Raw genomic sequence first — 19,789 nt, forward strand, 5'->3', positions numbered from 1 at the left:
CAATAGCCCTATCAAAATAAAAAAAGCCCCCCCAAAATAAAAAAAAAACCCTAGCCTAAACTAAACTACCAATAGCACTTAAAAGGGCCTTTTGCGGGGCATTGCTCCAAAGAAATAAGCTCTTTTACCTGTAATTTTTTTTTACAAACAACCCCCCCAATGGTAAAACCCACCACCCACACAACGAACCCCCAAATAAAATCCTAACTAAAAAAACCTAAGCTCCCCATTGCTCTGAAAAGGGCATTTGGATAGGCATTGACCTTAAAAGGGAATTTAGCTCTATTGCTGCCCAAACCCTAACCTAAAAATAAAACCCACCCAATAAACCCTTAAAAAACCTAACACTAACCCCCGAAGATCCACTTACAGTTTTGAAGAGCCTACATCCATCCTCAACGAATCTGGGAGAAGTCCTCAGCGAAGAGGCAAGAAGTCCTCAACGAAGCCGGGAGAAGTCTTCATCCAAGCCGGCAGAAGTGGTCCTCCAGACGGGCAGAAGTCTTCATCCATCCGGCGCGGAGCGGTCCATCTTCAGGACATCCGGCACGAAGCATCCTCTTCAAACGAAGTCTTCTTCCAGAATGAATGTTTCTTTAAGTGACATCATCCAAGATGGCGTCCCTTGAATTCCAATTGGCTGATAGAATTCTATCAACCAATCGGAATTAAAGGTGAAAAAATCCTATTGGCTGATGCAATCAGCCAATAGGATTGAGCATCAATCCTATTGGCTGATCCAATCAGCCAAATGGATTTAGCTTGCATCCAATAGGCGCGGAGCATCCTCTTCAAACAAAGTCTTCTTCTCGAATTAATGTTTCTTTAAGTGACGTTATCCAAGATGGCATCCCTTGAATTCCGATTCACTGATAGAATTCTATCAGCCAATCGGAAATAAAGGTGAAAAAATCCTATTGGCTGATGCAATCAGCCAATAGGATTGAGCTGCAGCCTATAAGATTTTTTCACTTTTAATCATGATTGGCTGATAGAATTCTATCAGCCAATCGGAATTAAAGGTACGCCATCTTGGATGATGTCACTTAAAGAAACATTCATTCGGGAAGAAGACTCCATTTGAAGAGGATGCTCCGCGCCGGATGTCTTGAAGATGGACCCGCTCCGCGCCGGATGGATGAAGATAGAAGATGCCGTCTGGAAGAAGACTTCTGCTCGTCTGGAGGACCACTTCTGCTGGCTTGGATGAAGATTTCTGGCTTCGTTGAGGACTTCTTGCCGCTTCGTTGAGGACTTCTTCCGGCTTTGTTGAGGATAGATGTCGGCTCTTCAAAACTGTAAGTGGATCTTCGTCGGTTAGTGTTTTTTTTAAGGGTTTATTTGGTGCGTTTTATTTTTAGGTTAGGGTTTGGGCAGCAATAGAGCTAACTGCGCTTTTAAGGGCAATGCCCATCCAAATGCCCTTTCAGGGTAGTGGTGAGCTTAGGTTTTTTTAGTTATGATTTTATTTGTGGGTTTGGTTGTGTGGTGGTGGGTTTTACTGTTGGGGGGGTTGTTTGAATTTTTTTTTTACAAGTAAAAGAGCTGATTTCTTTGGGGAATGCCCCGCAAAAGGCCCTTTTAAGGGCTATTGGTAGTTTAGCTTAAGCTAGGGTTTTTTTATTTGGGAGGGAACTTTTTTTATTTTGATAGGGCTATTAGATTAGGTGTAATTAGTTTAAATATCTGATCATTTGTTTTTTATTTTGTGTAATTTAGTGGTGTTTTTTTTGTAATTTAGGTAATTTTATTTAATTTAGGTAATTTATTTAATTGTAATGTAAGTTTAGGTTTTATTTTATAGGTATTTATTTTTCAATATTAATTATTTAGGTAATGATAGTAGGTTTTATTTAGATTTATTTGAATTATATTTAAGTTAGGGAGTGTTAGGGTTAGGGTTAGACTTAGGTTTAGGGTTAATAAATTAAGTTCAGTGGCGGCGACGTTCGGGGCGGCAGATTAGGGGTTAATAAATGTAGGTAGGTGGCGGCGATGTTAGGGGCAGCAGATTAAGGGTTAATAATATTTAACTAGTGTTTGAAATGCGGGAGTGCGGCGGTTTAGGGGTTAATATGTTTATTATAGTGGCGGCAATGTTGGGGGCGGCAGATTAGGGGTAAATAAGTGTAGGTAGGTTGCGGCAACATTGGGAGTAGGAGATTAGGGGTTAATAAATATAATGTAGATGTAGGCGATGTTGGGGGCAGCAGATTAGGGGTTAATAAGTATATAGTAGGTGTCGGCACTGTCCGGAGCAGCAGATTAGGGGTTAATAAATATAATGTAGGTGTCGGAGATGCCGGGGACTGCAGATTAGGGGTTAATAAGTGTAAGATTAGGGGTGTTTAGACTCAGGGTTCATGTTAGGGTGTTAGGTGTAAACATAAATTTAGTTTCCCCATAGCAATCAATGGGGCTACGTTACGGAGCTTTACGCTGCTTTATTGCAGGTGTTAGGTTTTTTTTCAGCCGTCTCTCCCCATTGATGTCTATAGGGAAATCGTGCACAAGCACGTAAAACCAGCTCACCACTGACTTAAGCAGTGCTGGTATTGGAGAGCGGTATAGAGCACAATTTTGCTCTACGCCCACTTCTTGCCTAATAACGCCGGGTTTAGGAAAACCTGTAATACCAGCGCTGTAGGTAAGTGAGCGGTGACAATAACGTGCAAGTTAGCACCGCACCCCTGATAATCTAAAACTAATAATCTAGCTGGAAATTATCAAAAATAAAAACAATTACACCTAATCTAATAGCCCTATCACAATAAAAAAGCCCCCCCCCCCAAAAAAAGGGCTACCATTGTCCTAAAGAAATGAGCTTTTTTCCCTGTAATAAAGTACAGAGACACCCCAACAGTAAAACTCACCACCCAACCAACCCTCCAAAATAAAAAACCTAACTCTAAAAAAAACTAAGGTACCCATTGCCCTAAAAAGGGCATTTTTATGGGCATTGCATTCAGCTCTTTTTCATTGCCCTTAAAAGGGCATTTAGCTTTTTTAAGAATGCCCAAAACCCTAATCTAAAAAAAAAAAAAAAAAAAAAAGTTTAAAAAAACCTAACACTAACCCCCGACGATCCACTTACAATTTTTGAAGTCCAGACATCCATCCTCATCCAGGCGGCGAAGTCCTCATCCAGGCAGCGAGGTCTTCATCCATCCAGGCTGCGTCTTCTATCTTCATCCAGGCAGCATCTTCTATCTTCAACCCAGCGGTGCAGAGCAGATTCATCCTGAAGACACCCGGCGGGGAGCATCCTCTTCATACGGTCGCCGTCGTACACAGAATCTTTAATGCAAAGGAGCCTTTTCAAAATGGTGTCCCTTGCATTTCTATTGGCTGATTTGATTTTGGAAATTCAAATCAGCCAATAGGATGATAGCTACTGGAATCCTATTGGCTATTCAAATCAGCCAATAGAATTTCAGTAGCTCTCATCCTATTGAGTATAATAGTAATGTTAGTTTAATTTATAGTTTAAATTTGTTTTTTTTTTAATTTCCCAAGTAAGTTTTTATTTATTTTAAGATAGGGATCTTGTAATTTTAATTTAAAGTTAGGCGTTGTTAGGTTTAGGGGTTAATAGTTTAATTTAGTTTTTGGGGATGTGGGGGGCTGGCGGTTTAGGGGTTAATAGGTTTATTTAGTGGTAGTGATGCGGGAGGCCAGAGGTTTGGGGGTTAATAACTTTATTTAGTGGCAGCGAGGTCGGGGAGCGGCGGAATAAATGTTAATATCTTTATTATAGTGTGGTTGATGTTGGGGTGCGTGGGAATAGGGGTTAATAACTTTATTATAGTGGCAACAATGTTGGGGAGCGGCGGAATACGGGTTAATAAATTGTTTTTATTTTGTATAATTTTGTTTATTTTTTGCAATTTATTTTTTTATTTTTTGTACTTTATTATTATTATTTTTTTTAATTTAGTATTTTCCATTTTTTGTAACTGTAGATTTTTTTTTAGTAGTGTTAGTTTTTTTTTAATGAGTAATTTAATTTATTTAATTGATAGTTATTTTAATTTTAGTATAATAGTAATGTTAGTTTAATTTATAGTTTAAACTTAGCTTTTTTTTAAATTTCCCTGGTAAGTTTTTATTTTTTTTAAGATAGGGATCGTGTATTTTGAATTTAAAGTTAGGGGGTTGTTAGGTTTAGGTGTTAATAGTTTAATTTAGTTTTTTGTGATGTGGGGGGATGGTGGTTTAGGGGTTAATACCTTTATTTAGTGACATCGATGTTGGAGAGCGGCGGAATAGGGCTTAATATCTTTATTATAGTTTGGACGATGTTGGGGTGTGGGGGAATAGGGGTTAATAACTTTATTATAGTGACAGCGATATCGGGTGTGGCAGATTAGGGGTTAATAGATTTATTTTGGTGGCGGCAATGTCGGGTGGCAGATTAGGGGTTAATAAGTTTATGTAGGTGTCAGCGATGTCAGGGGCAGCAGATTAGGGGTGTTTAGACGTGGGGTTTATGTTTGGGTGTTAGGTTGCATTAAGGAACTTTTCATTCCGCGATCGCAGGTGTTAGTTTTTTTTCTAACATTTTCTCCCCATTGATGTCTATAGGGAAAGCGTGCATGAGCACGTCAAAGCAGCGCTTGAATTTTGTGCGGTATGGAGCTCATTGCAACAATATCGCATGCACAAGGCAGCTTTTTCAAAACTCGTAATGGCAGCGCTATGGAGAGTGAAAAAAACGCAACTTTTGTTGCGTTCATTTAGCACCCTCTATAGCGCAAAACTTGTAATCCAGGTGATACAAAGCTCTTGCGACTATAACTGCACCCTCCTATATCTCTATCTGGGGAAAAGCTGTAGCTTGGGACTGGGAGATCAGAGATGATAGAGTTACAAAAGTCAAGGCAAGAAATTATAAGTAAGTGCATTAGAATATTAGAATATTGGCTCAGTCTTGTGTGAGGAGATTACAAAATTGAAAATGGAAATGGCTTTAAAGGGACAGTCAACATCAGAATTGTTCAAATGTACAATTATGAAGCAATCTAACAGAGAGAGCCACACAGCGTATCTTCGGCATGTCTTCGGCGTGTACACACTCACGCCCCCCCCTATCCGATGACATCAAAATCCAGGAGCCATACAGGAGGTGTCTCCGCCCAGGACACCCAACAAGCAACAGCCAAACACGAATCCAGTTAGTATCTCTGCACCGGACAGATAGACAAATTCTTCAATGTGGAATAAAAAATGTTTATTTGGGCATAAGCATAAAAACAAGAGTCACTACTGACATAGTAAAAAACAAGATAATGAACTGTTCACTCCAAGGCCGGAGTGAGCAGAAAGGTAGCAAAAAAGGAAACTGTATACGCGTTTCATGCGGGGCTACCACACTTGATCACTACATAAATCACACATCCTAATGCTACCCTTAAATAGCCACAGGTAATAGAATTAACAAAACTTCCGGTTAACCCTTACATGGCTAATACATTTAAACTGACACATAAAGTTAGGTCTATGCCTAAAGGTGCAGAAATATATGCAATGCTTTAAACAAAATATTTGTAAAAAAGTATTCGTTACTAATCATCTATATGCATATGAACAAAAACCCTTAAGCATTTAATCAAAAACAGAATTGATTGATGAAATACATATTGGCTTTAATCCTAGTAATTCACACAAATAAATTGACATCAGCCTCAACATTTAGTCCCTCTGGTGATCTAGTTTGCAGATAGAAGATCCACTTAACTTCTTTTTTACAGAGGGCATAGTCCCTATCACCCCCTCTTTTTGTCCAGGGTACATGATCAATAGCTTGAAAGGCAGCCAATGAGGAATCCCAATTATGATCAAACTTAAAGTGCGAAGTGTGAACACATCAGGGTCATCAATGTCCCTGAGGTGTTCAAGAGCCCTGTCTTTTAGGGCCCTTTTTGTTTTACCTGTATATTGTTTTTTGCACAACCTACAGGTGAGGAGGTACCAAACATGTGCAGACTTACAAGAAAGTGGAAATCTAATATCATACTCTTTATTGGTGACACTAGATTGAAAAGTATCCCCTTCAATAACATAATTACAAGTTTTGCAACTCCTAGCCCTACATTTGTAGAACCCTGTTCATCTTTTCAGCCAGGTCCCAGATTTTTTCTCTGGTAAAAAAGAAGGCGCAACCAAATTGCCAATAGTTTTGGCACGTTTGGAAACACATTGCACCCCATTTGAGATTACTCTGCTTAGAACTGGGTCATTATTAAGTATCGGAAGACATTCCCTAATGATGTTACTTATGCTTTTAAATTCCAAACTAAAAGGGGTGCTAAAAATCACTTTGTTAACCTGATCCATTTTCTTTTTCTTTTTATGCTTTTTGTAAGTTAGCAGAGAATTGCGGGGAATATTATCAACCACTGCTTTAGTGCTGTTTAAGAGTTTTTCTGAGTAACCCCTGGCCAACAAACGTGTTTTCAGAATTTGACTTTGTTCCTGATAAAGTACCTCTTTAGAGCAAATACGCTTTGTACGTATGAATTGGCCTTTGGGGATAGCCCTCAAAACATGAGGGGGGTGACAGGACCTGAATTTAAGAATAGTGTTTCCCCCGTAGGCTTTCTGTGAATATCTGTAACTATTAAACCCTGATCCAGTTCAATCGACAATTCAATATCCAAAAAAATTAATTTTGGACTCACTGTATGTTCCTACAAACTTCAAATTAAAATCATTATAATTTAAATAATCAAAGAAGGAACAAATGGACTGTACATCTCCATCCCACACCAACAGGATGTCATCAATGTAGCAACCAAAATAAACAATTTGAGTCTTGAAGGGGTTACTATCTGCAAAGACGTGGAACAGTTCCCACCAACCCATATAGAGGTTGGCGTACGATGGGGCAAATTTTGCCCCCATCGCTGTTCCACGCCTCTGCAGATAGTAGGATCCCTCAAACAAAAAATAATTGTGTGTTAACAAAAACTCAATTGTAATAGACAAAAAATGTTTGACATCTTCCGAATATTGTGACTGTTTGTCTAAAATACCAGAAATAGCTTCTAACCCCCTGCGGTGTGGAATACAGTGAAGCCACATCAATAGTTACAAATTTGTATGTGCTTTTCCATTCAAGATTATACATGCTCTTCAACACCTGGGTGGAGTCCTGTATAAAACTCAAAAGGTCAGCAACAAGGGGCTTAAGAAATGTGTCAATCAACTCAGAGATGGGCTCTAACAAGGAAGCCACACAGCGTACACTCACGCCCCCCCCTATCCGATGACATCAAAATCCAGGAGCCATACAGGAGGTGTCTCCGCCCAGGACACCCAACAAGCAACAGCCAAACACGAATCCAGTTAGTACGGCTGCACCGGACAGATAGACAAATTCTTCAATGTGGAATAAAAAATGTTTATTTGGGCATAAGCATAAAAACAAGAGTCACTACTGACATAGTAAAAAACAAGATAATGAACTGTTCACTCCAAGGCCGGAGTGAGCAGAAAGGTAGCAAAAAAGGAAACTGTATACGCGTTTCATGCGGGGCTACCACACTTGATCACTACATAAATCACACATCCTAATGCTACCCTTAAATAGCCACAGGTAATAGAATTAACAAAACTTCCGGTCAACCCTTACATGGCTAATACATTTAAACTGACACATAAAGTTAGAAGGTCTATGCCTAAAGGTGCAGAAATATATGCAATGCTTTAAACAAAATATTTGTAAAAAAGTATTCGTTACTAATCATCTATATGCATATGAACAAAAACCCTTAAGCATTTAATCAAAAACAGAATTGATTGATGAAATACATATTGGCTTTAATCCTAGTAATTCACACAAATAAATTGACATCAGCCTCAACATTTAGTCCCTCTGGTGATCTAGTTTGCAGATAGAAGATTCACTTAACTTCTTTTTTACAGAGGGCATAGTCCCTATCACCCCCTCTTTTTGTCCAGGGTACATGATCAATAGCTTGAAAGGCAGCCAATGAGGAATCCCAATTATGATCAAACTTAAAGTGCGAAGCTACTGATGTGAACACATCAGGGTCATCAATGTCCCTGAGGTGTTCAAGAGCCCTGTCTTTTAGGGCCCTTTTTGTTTTACCTGTATATTGTTTTTTGCACCCCCTACAGGGGAGGAGATACCAAACATGTGTAGACTTACAAGAAAGTGGAAATCTAATATCATACTCTTTATTGGTGACACTAGATTGAAAAGTATCCCCTTCAATAACATAATTACAAGTTTTGCAAATCCTAGCCCTACATTTGTAGAACCCTGTTCATCTTTTCAGCCAGGTCCCAGATTTTTTCTCTGATAAAAAAGAAGGTGCAACCAAATTGCCAATAGTTTTGGCACATTTGGAAACACATTGTACCCCATTTGAGATTACTCTGCTTAGAACTGGGTCATTATTAAGTATCGGAAGACATTCCCTAATGATGTTACTTATGCTTTTAAATTCCAAACTAAAAGGGGTGCTAAAAATCACTTTGTTAACCTGATCCATTTTCTTTTTCTTTTTATGCTTTTTGTAAGTTAGCAGAGAATTGCGGGGAATATTATCAACCACTGCTTTAGTGCTGTTTAAGAGTTTTTCTGAGTAACCCCTGGCCAACAAACGTGTTTTCAGAATTTGACTTTGTTCCTGATAAAGTACCTCTTTAGAGCAAATACGCTTTGTACGTATGAATTGGCCTTTGGGGATAGCCTTCAAAACATGAGGGGGCTCACAGGACCTGAAGTTAAGAATAGTCTTTCCCCCAGTAAGCTTTCTGTGAATATCTGTAACTATTAAACCCTGATCCAGTTCAATCGACAATTCAATATCCAAAAAAATAATTTTGGACTCACTGTATGTTCTTACAAACTTCAAATTAAAATCATTATGATTTAAATAATCAAAGAAGGAACAAATGGACTGTACATCTCCATCCCAAACCAACAGGAGGTCATCAATATAGCGACCAAAATAAACAATTTGCATCTTGAAGGGGTTACTATCTGCAAAGACGTGGAACAATTCCCACCAACCCATATAGAGGTTGGCGTACGATGGGGCAAACTTTGCCCCCATCGCTGTTCCACGCCTCTGCAGATAGTAGGATCCCTCAAACAAGAAATAATTGTGTGTTAACAAAAACTCAATTGTAATAGACAAAAAATGTTTGACATCTTCCGAATATTGTGACTGTTTGTCTAAAATACCAGAAATAGCTTCTAACCCCCTGCGGTGTGGAATACAGTGAAGTCACATCAATAGTTACAAATTTGTATGTGCTTTTCCATTCAAGATTATACATGCTCTTCAACACCTGGGTGGAGTCCTGTATAAAACTCAAAAGGTCAGCAACAAGGGGCTTAAGAAATGTGTCAATCAACTCAGAGATGGGCTCTAACAAGGAACCCACCCCCGAGATGATAGGTCTACCTGGCGGGTGTACAGGGTCCTTATGGAGCTTAGGCAAAAAATAAAAAATTGGCACATTAGGAGCTTTAAGTAGCAATTGTTCTCTTTTATGTTCAGGAAAGATGCCTATTTGGCAACCCAGTGTAACAATCCATTCCAATTGATCTCTGAAAATTCTGGTCGGATTTTCTTTCAACTTAATGTATACTTCCTCATCTCTGAGTTGTCTTAGCGACTCAAATAGGTAATATTCCCTATCCATCACAACAACATTACCACCCTTGTCAGATGCTTTTAAACTATATTCTTATTCTCCTTCAAAGAAATAAGAGCCTTGTGTTGACTGGTGGTAATGTTGTTACGACGTCCAGAGGGCACTTTAGTGATTTTGGAGTTTACTGTTTCAGATAGCTGTATTAGCTTATGTTCTACACTTCTTTGGAAAATGTCTAAGCTTTTCCCTCTTGTGTGTACAGGGTAGAAAGAACTTCTACCTTTCATCTTTGGTAAATTAGTAACAACTTCACTTTCATGAGCAGCTCCCAAATCATCAGACCTACCTTCTAAATTCTCAGACTCCTCTCCCAAGGCTACCAGATCAGCAATAGCACATTGATCCCTGAAAAATATTAAAGGCTCCTGTTCATGAACCTCCTCATCAATAGTAGCAAATGCATTTTCTGAAATTTCATTCTGCTCGACACCATCCTGGCTTTCTGTAAAAAAATGTTTTCTAAGTGTCAATTTTCTGAAAAATTTATTAACATCCAGGATGGTGTCGAACAGGCCAAAATGAGTGGTAGGGGAGAAATTTAAACCTAAGCTAAGAACCTCTGTTTCCGCTACAGTCAAAGTATACTGTGATAAATTTACAACATTTTTCAGACATATTTGCGGACTTGAGTCCGATTCTGTCTGGTATAGTAGTGTCTCTTGTTTGTTTTTGCTTTTTCTCTTTCTTCCCCTGCTGCCCCTTCTAGTTTTTTTCTTATGGGTTTTAGTGCCAGGCTCTCCCCGTTTTTTGGAGGACCTGATACCAACTCTGGAACATCTAGTACTGATATCCCCTGAGTCACGGCTGTCTCATCTGGGGAATCATGATCTGATGTATCTACATCATAATCTGTCTCTACAAACCTGATTTTTTTATTATTTTTATTCTGCTGTGTTTTGGCTTTCTTATAATCACCATTCTGCTGTGAACTTGATTTAGCAGAGGAAAAACTCTTTTGTGGACCTCTGTTCCACTTATAGACACTATTGGCCTCATAATCCCTTTTATCCATGGACAATTTGGTTTTTTTGAAATCCCACAAATCTTTAGAAAATGTCAACATATTTTGTTCAAATTTTACATCATATTCCTTAAAGTTAGGATCTGACTGTAAGTTTTGTAAATCAGTCTGGATAGCTTTTATCAAGGTAATTTGTTCCTGCCGTTGTTGTTTTTTATAATCATTTAACAGTTCCATTAGTGCAAATGAACAGTCATTGAGAATTTTGTTCCACTTCAATATGAAATCAGAATCTGTAACCAAAAAGGAAGGAAATTTTCTCATTCTGAGTCCTCTTGGAATGCGTTCATATTTCTTATACAGTAAAAATGCCTTGATATCTAAATCCAGCTTGATGTCCTTTCTACGAAGTTCATCAATATGAAAAAATAAACTGTCCAGTGTATATTCATTATCCAGGGAAAGGGAGTCAAGGTCTTGCTCATATTGGTCTAGAGTGCCTTCCAAATCTTTTAAAACAAAACTTTCATGTGTGTCAGACATGCTTGAATTAAACTATGTCAGTTAAGAGAGTCGATGTACAGACTCAAACAAAAAAACATCAGAATTGTTGTTGCTTTAGAAGATAGATAATTAATTTATTACCCATTCCACAGATTTGCATAACCAACACAGTTATATAAATATACTTTTTACCTCTGTGATTACCTTGTATCTAAGCATCTTCTGACAGCCCCCTGATCACTTAATTTTATTTATTAGCTATTTAATTCATACAAGTGCAGTGTCTGCCACAATACACAGTCATGATCACAATGTTATCTAGATGGTTTACATGAACTAGCTATCCCCTGTTGTGAAAAGCAAATAAAAAAGCATGTGATAAGAGGCCACCTTCAAGGGCTTAGAAAATATCATATGAGCCTTCCTAGGTTTAGCTTTCAACTAAGAATACCGAGAGAACAAAGTAAATTGGAAAGTTGTTTAAAATTACATGCTCTATTTGAAACATAAAAGTTTTTTTTGGACTTGACTGTCCCTTTAAGTCAAATGTGACCACCAAGGCCGTGGACCTAAGGAATTGAGGTGATGAATTATTTACATTAAGTGAGATTTTGGGATCATTAATATTAGAAGAAGGAGAAATAGAAAAAGCCCAACTTACAGCTAGATTACGAGTTTTGCGGTATGAGTAAAAAAGCAGCGTTAAGGCTAATAACGCTGCTTTTTCACTACCGCTGGTATTATGAGCCTTGCAGGTTTAGGGGCACCGCTCACTTTTTTGGCCGTACCCCAAATTAACTTGAGCAATTTGCGTAAAGTCTTTTTTCAATGGGACTTCCATAGAGCCGATATTACAAGCTTTTTCTGGGAGGCCAAAAAGTGAGCAGTACAGCCTATCCCGCAAGATTCGTAACACATTCTAAAGTCAGTAGTTATGAGTTTTACACTACAAAGCTGTAGCATAAAACTCATAACTAAAGTGTTAAAAAGTACACTAACACCCGTAAACTACCTATTAACCCTTAAACCGAGGCCACTAACACTAAAATAAAATTATTAACCCCTAATCTTCCACTCCCGACATTGCCGCCACTAGAATAAACATATTAAGCCCTAAACCGCCGCACTCCTGCATCACAAACACTAGTTAAATATTATTAACCCCTAATCTGCCACTCCGGACATCGCCACTACTACAGGGAGTGCAGAATTATTAGGCAAATGAGTATTTTGACCACATCATCCTCTTTATGCATGTTGTCTTACTCCAAGCTGTATAGGCTCAAAAGCCTACTACCAATTAAGCATATTAGGTGATGAGCATCTCTGTAATGAGAAGGGGTGTGGTCTAATGACATCAACACCCTATATCAGGTGTGCATAATTATTAGGCAACTTCCTTTCCTTTGGCAAAATGGGTCAAAAGAAGGACTTGACAGGCTCAGAAAAGTCAAAAATAGTGAGATATCTTGCAGAGGGATGCAGCACTCTTAAAATTGCAAAGCTTCTGAAGCTTGATCATCGAACAATCAAGCGTTTCATTCAAAATAGTCAACAGGGTCGCAAGAAGGGTGTGGAAAAACCAAGGCGCAAAATAATTGCCCATGAACTGAGAAAAGTCAAGCGTGCAGTTGCCAAGATGCCACTTGCCACCAGTTTGGCCATATTTCAGAGCTGCAACATCACTGGAGTGCCCAAAAGCACAAGGTGTGCAATACTCAGAGACATGGCCAAGGTAAGAAAGGCTGAAAGACGACCACCACTGAACAAGACACACAAGCTGAAACGTCAAGACTGGGCCAAGAAATATCTCAAGACTGATTTTTCTAAGGTTTTATGGACTGATGAAATGAGAGTGAGTCTTGATGGGCCAGATGGATGGGCCCGTGGCTGGATTGGTAAAGGGCAGAGAGCTCCAGTCCGACTCAGACGCCAGCAAGGTGGAGGTGGAGTACTGGTTTTGGCTGGTATCATCAAAGATGAGCTTGTGGGGCCTTTTCGGGTTGAGGATGGAGTCAAGCTCAACTCCCAGTCCTACTGCCAGTTTCTGGAAGACACCTTCTTCAAGCAGTGGTACAGGAAGAAGTCTGCATCCTTCAAGAAAAATATGATTTTCATGCAGGACAATGCTCCATCACACGCGTCCAAGTACTCCACAGCGTGGCTGGCAAGAAAGGGTATAAAAGAAGAAAATCTAATGACATGGCCTCCTTGTTCACCTGATCTGAACCCCATTGAGAACCTGTGGTCCATCATCAAATGTGAGATTTACAAGGAGGGAAAACAGTACACCTCTCTGAACAGTGTCTGGGAGGCTGTGGTTGCTGCTGCACGCAATGTTGATGGTGAACAGATCAAAACACTGACAGAATCCATGGATGGCAGGCTTTTGAGTGTCCTTGCAAAGAAAGGTGGCTATATTGGTCACTGATTTGTTTTTGTTTTGTTTTTGAATGTCAGAAATGTATATTTGTGAATGTTGAGATGTTATATTGGTTTCACTGGTAAAAATAAATAATTGAAATGGGTATATATTTGTTTTTTGTTAAGTTGCCTAATAATTATGCACAGTAATAGTCACCTGCACACACAGATATCCCCCTAAAATAGCTATAACTAAAAACAAACTAAAAACTACTTCCAAAACTATTCAGCTTTGATATTAATGACTTTTTTGGGTTCATTAGGAACATGGTTGATGTTCAATAATAAAATGAATCCTCAAAAATACAACTTGCCTAATAATTCTGCACTCCCTGTATAATAAATATATTAACCCCTAAACTTCCGCACTCCCACATCGCAAACACTAGTTAAATATTATTAACCCCTAATCTGCTGCCCCTAACATCGCTGCCACCTACCTACAGTTATTAAACCCTAATATGCCGCTCCCAAAGTCTCCGCCACTATACAAATTGTATTAACCCCTAAACCTAAGTCTAACCCTAACACCCACTAACTTAAATATAATTAAAATAAATCTAAATAAAAAGTTATCATTACCTAAATTATTCCTATTTAAAACTAAATACTTACCTATAAAATAAACCCTAAGATAGCTACAATATAACTAATAGTTATATTGTATCTAGTTTAGGGTTTATTTTTATTTTACAGCTAAGTTTGTATTTATTTTAACTAGGTAGAATAGTTACTAAATAGTTATGAACTATTTACTAACTACCTAGCTAAAATAAATACAAATTTACCTGTACAATAAAACCTAACCTGAGTTACACTAACACTTAACCTTACACTACAATTAAATAAATTACCTAAATAAAATACAATTACCTAAATTACAATGTTCCAATCAGCCAATAGAATGCAAGCTCAATTTTTTCACCTTTAATTTCAATTTGCTGATAGAAATCTATCAGCCAATCGGAATTAAAGGGACGCCATCTTGGATGACGTCATTTAAAGGAACCTTAATTTGTCTTTAGTCATTGGAAGAAGAGGATGCTCCGTGCCGGATGTCTTGAAGATGGACCCGCTCTGCGCCGGATGGATGAAGATAGAAGATGTCGTCTGTATGAAGACTTCTGCCTGTCTGCAGGACCACTTCTGCTGGCTTGGATGAAGACTTCTCCCGGCTTCCTTGAGGACTACTTGCCTCTTCGTTGATAACTTCTCCCGGCTTTGTTGAGGATGTATGTCAGCTCTTCAAAACTGTAAGTGGATCTTCAGGGGTTAGTGTTAGGTTTTTTTAAGTGTTTATTGGGTGGGTTTTAGTTTTAGATTAGGCTTTGGGCAATTGAAAAAGAGATAAATACCCTTTTAAGGGCAATTCTTATCCAAATGCCCTTTTCAGGGCAATGGGGAGCTTAGGTTTTTTTAGTCAGGTTTTTATTTTTTTACAGTTAAAAGAGCTGATTTCTTTGGGGCAATGCCCTGCAAAGGGCCCTTTTAAGGGCTATTGGTAGTTTAGTTTAGTCTAGGTTTTTTTTTATTTGGGTGGGGGGCTTTTTTATTTTGATATGGCTATTAGATTAGGTGTAATTAGTTTAAATATCTGATCATTTGTTTTTTATTTTGTGTAATTTAGTGTTTGTTTTTTTTGTAATTAAGTAATTGTATTTAATTAATGTAATTAATTAAAGTAAAGTAATTAATTAAGTAATTAGTTTAACTCAGGTTGTTTTATTTTACAGGTAAATTTGTATTTATTTTAGCTAGGTAGTTAGTAAATAGTTAATAACTATTTACTAACTAGTCTACCTAGTTAAATTAATACAGCCTTGCCTGTGAAATAAAAATAAACTCTAAGCTAGCTACAATGTAACTATTAGTTATATTGTAGCTAGCTTAGGGTTTATTTTACAGGTAAGTATTTAGTTTTAAATAGGAATTATTTAGTTATTAATAGTAGGCTTTATTTAGATTTATTTTAATTATATTTAAGTTAGGGGGTGTTAGGGTAAGACTTAGGTTTAGGGGTTAATAAATTTAGTATAAATTAGGGGTTAATAAATGTAGGTAGGTGGCGGCGATGTTAGGGGTGGCAGATTAGGGGTTAATAATATTTAATAACAAATGTCCGTTTATTTGTTGCTGAAGCTGCAATGAAGAGTTATACCGCCTGTGCTTAACCCTTAAAAAGCACAAATATACATAGATAAAAACACTCTCCCACTCTACCAGTATTAACCACTTTAGAACAAAAAACAATTATTTAGGCGAAAAATCTTCCAATATATATTATATGCATTGCAAACTCACTCTACTTAACAATCGTATGACTACCTGTGAGTAGTTTGAACCGACTTGTCACAATGAAACGTTCAGACACTCCGGTCTTGTAATAGTAAAACTAAGCCTTTATTGGATACAAAGTGAGATAAAAGTTCACAGACCTTAGTGTTGTCGGTGCATATAACAATTGAAGTACCTCTGACCCCCTTAGGCGTGTCACCAGACGCGTTTCGCCGTAGCTTTATCGATGGTGACTTAGTGTTCTGACCGTAAACACCAGCTTTAAAAAGTCCTCCAATCACGTGAGCTCCGAGTTACCGGAAGTGACGTGTCGGGGGAGTGTTCGCCAATCAACAATTCGGATCGCTACATGATAAGCTGTTGTTAGGTAGAATACCTGTCATCATAGTTTATACATATTTTACAATCAACTCGTTATATGTTTGCATGAGTAAACAGTGTACAATAGACCTATTGTTATGTAATCTATTCAATACCTGATGACTATTTCTAAGATGACATACTCGCTTAGCGAATCCATTTATATTTACAATATTTTGATTAAAAGAAAAAATAACTTTTTACATAATTAGAAAACAAAAGAACACATAAAAGAAAAAAGCTGTGTTATAAAAAATGGAGAATATTTCAGCTCTTATTTAGGATTGCACAGTTATTAGATGAGATGATATATTGATATAGTTGGTTTAGCAGAAATACCAAAGTATTAAAATGCTATAATTTGAAATATGTCACTACTTACACAAGGAGATTATTACTTCGTTTAATAGATTATATTTATGCTTTCACTAATTCTTGATCAGAGAGTAAAATATATATAAAAGTACTCAGACTCTCCAAGCTCAGTTAGATGATAGGGATTAGTTGATGGTTTAGCCCAAGAACAGATCAACATCCCAACTTGCATTATTGCCATTTGGCTCACGTGTCTGCAGAAAAAAGATCCATTTTGTTTCTTTATATAATAATTTCTTAAACCTATTTCCTCCTCTCGGGGTTCTAGGAAGGTGATCTACTGCCTGAATTTGAAAAGCTTTGGTGGGATTAGAATGTTGATTAAAATGTTTTGCAACTCTAGTTTTTGGATATTCATTCTGTATATCATTAAGATGTTCCCTTGCTCTGTCTTTCAGCATTCGACTAGAGCAACCTGTATACTGTTTTTTGCATATTGAACAAGTAATTAAGTAGATTATATATTTGGATGTACAATCTAACCTATATCTTATTTTGTATTCCTTCTTGGTGTTTGTGGAAACAAAAGTATCTCCTGTCTTAATGTGTGCACATGTGAGACATGGATGATGGCTACATTTGTAACATCCTTTTTTGAAAGCCAAGTTTCTTTCATATGTTTACTCTTTGATTTGTTAGTATATACATATTCAGCTACCTTATCTCCTATTGTTGGAGCTCTTTTTGATATGAATCTACAGCCATTTCTAATAATCTCCTTTAGCACAGGGTCAGTTTGTAGTATATTTAAATTTCCTTCTATGATGTTTTTAATTTTATTAAACTGTTTGCGTAAGTCATTATAAAATTTATATGTGATTTTTTAGTCTTTGTTTTTTTAGATTTTTGCTTTGTTTTTAACAGTTTGCCCCTATTCATCTTTCTGACCACCATCCTAATCTGTTCTAGATCAATGATATTATATCCTCTATCTACCAGTCTGTTAACTAGATGTTCAGAATGTATATCATAAGATTCTAGTGTGGTGCAATTTCTTCTTATACGGATTAGTTGGCCTTTTGGGATTCCTCTCTTTAAGTGTGATGGATGACAAGAGTCATAACGTAGAATAGTGTTGCCTGTTACTTCTTTCTGATATAGTTGAGTTTCAGCTCGCTGTTTATTTAAGTCTCCTAATAGGCTAACATCTAGGTATTTAATAGTATCTGTTTTGTATTCCCAGGTAAACCGCAAGTTGTAATGATTATTATTTAGATACAATAGGAAGTCCTTTACAATAGTTTCATCTCCCTTCCATTTGATTAACAAATCATCAATATACCTGGTATACAAAACAATATAGTCCTTAAAGATGTTATTAGTTGAAAAAAATATATTTTGATTCAAACCAGCCCAAAAATATGTTAGCATATGTGGGGGCAAATTTTGCCCCCATGGCTGTACCACATTGTTGTAGGAAAAACTGTCCATCGAATTGAAAAATGTTTTGTAACAAAAGACTGAGTACCTCTACTATATATTCTATCAATTCATCTGTATAGGTTGTGTATATACCCAACATGTATTTCACTGCTTTTAGGACTAATGCATGTGGAATGTATGAGTACAAAGAAAAGACATCTATTGTTAGCCATGCCCACTCAGGTTCCCACTTTACCTTTTGTACCTTATTTAATAAATGTGTGGTATCTCTCAGATACCTAGGCAACTGGATTACACATGGCTGCAACATATTATCCACCCATTCTCCAAGATGTTCCAATAATGACCCAACCCCCGACACTATGGGTCTACCTGGTGGCTTAAGGGGGTCTTTATGGATCTTTGGTACCAAATGAAAATTTTGTATTATAGGATTTACTTGTTCTAGATACTCACTAAGTTCTAAATCGATTATACCTAATTGTTTACCTTCAACAAGCAGATGTGTTATTTTGTTTGTTACTAATTCTGTAGGGTCATAATGTAAATGTTTGTATGTATTTTTATCATCAAGTTGTCTGTTTGCTTCCTGACAGTAATCTATTTTGTTTTGTATTATTATCAAAGCTCCCTTGTCTCCTTGGGTAATACATATTTTATCATTTTTAGCAAGATTTTCTAATGCTAATTTTTCTTTATTTGTAAGATTATCTCTATCATACAACTTCTTTCCTTTGTTTAAATTCTCATTAAGCATAATCCAGATGTTTGTAAATTTTCTCTTGAAACATTTCTATAGTTTTATCTCTACTATTTATAGGATAAAAATTGCTCTTAGTTTCCAATTCACTATTGATTCGCTTATTGGTTTCAATATTTTCGGGATTTCTAGCTGATTCTGATTGTAATTCTAAGAGAGATTGTCCTATACATAGATCTTCAAATGTCAGATTTTCGTTTGTTAATGGAGTAGAATGTTCAATTATTTCTTCTACTGATTCCGGGCGCTCTCTGATAAAGATTGTAGTTTGCGGCGCAAGCGAGGGAACCCCCGCCGCCCGTAGTTTCAGCTCGCAACTCGAGCTATCCTATATACGGTGCCGTAAGTCTGATAAACCAGCGATGTCCAGAAATCTGCGTAAGCACAAATTTCTGGAGTCGCCAGTGACTTATGGCACTTTAGAAACTGCCGGCGCCTACAAAACCTGACTAAGTTATAAAATCACCCATACTGTCTAACACGCCTCCCAAACATAGCCCAACACGTCTAACCCTCTATCCGCTATCCCCCCTCACTATCCTAACAATAAAAAATGTATTAACCCCTAAACCGCCGCTCCCAGACCCCGCCGCCAGATATATTAAATCTATAACCCCCTAATGTGAGCCCCTACCCCGCCGCTATCTACCTTACCTACTTCCTAAAGTGAGCCCCTTACACCACCGCCAATTACCTTACCTACCCCCTAAAATGAGCCCCTACCCCGCCGCCATCTACCTTACCTACCCCATAAAGTGAGCCCCTTACACCGCCGCCATCTACCTTACCTACCCCCTAAAGTGAGCCCCTACCCCGCCGCCATCTACCTTACCTACCCCCTAAAGTGAGCTCCTACCCCGCCGCCATCTATTTTAAAAATATTAACCCCTAATCTAATCCCCCTACACCGCCGCCAGCTATATTAACTATATTAACCCTAATTATATATGGGTTAATATAGTTAATATAGTTATTATATTATATATATTAACTATATTAACCCTAATTATATTAGGGTTAATATAGTTAATATT

The sequence above is a fragment of the Bombina bombina genome, chromosome 2 (genome assembly GCF_027579735.1).
Source record: "Bombina bombina isolate aBomBom1 chromosome 2, aBomBom1.pri, whole genome shotgun sequence".
Lineage (NCBI taxonomy): Eukaryota > Metazoa > Chordata > Amphibia > Anura > Bombinatoridae > Bombina > Bombina bombina.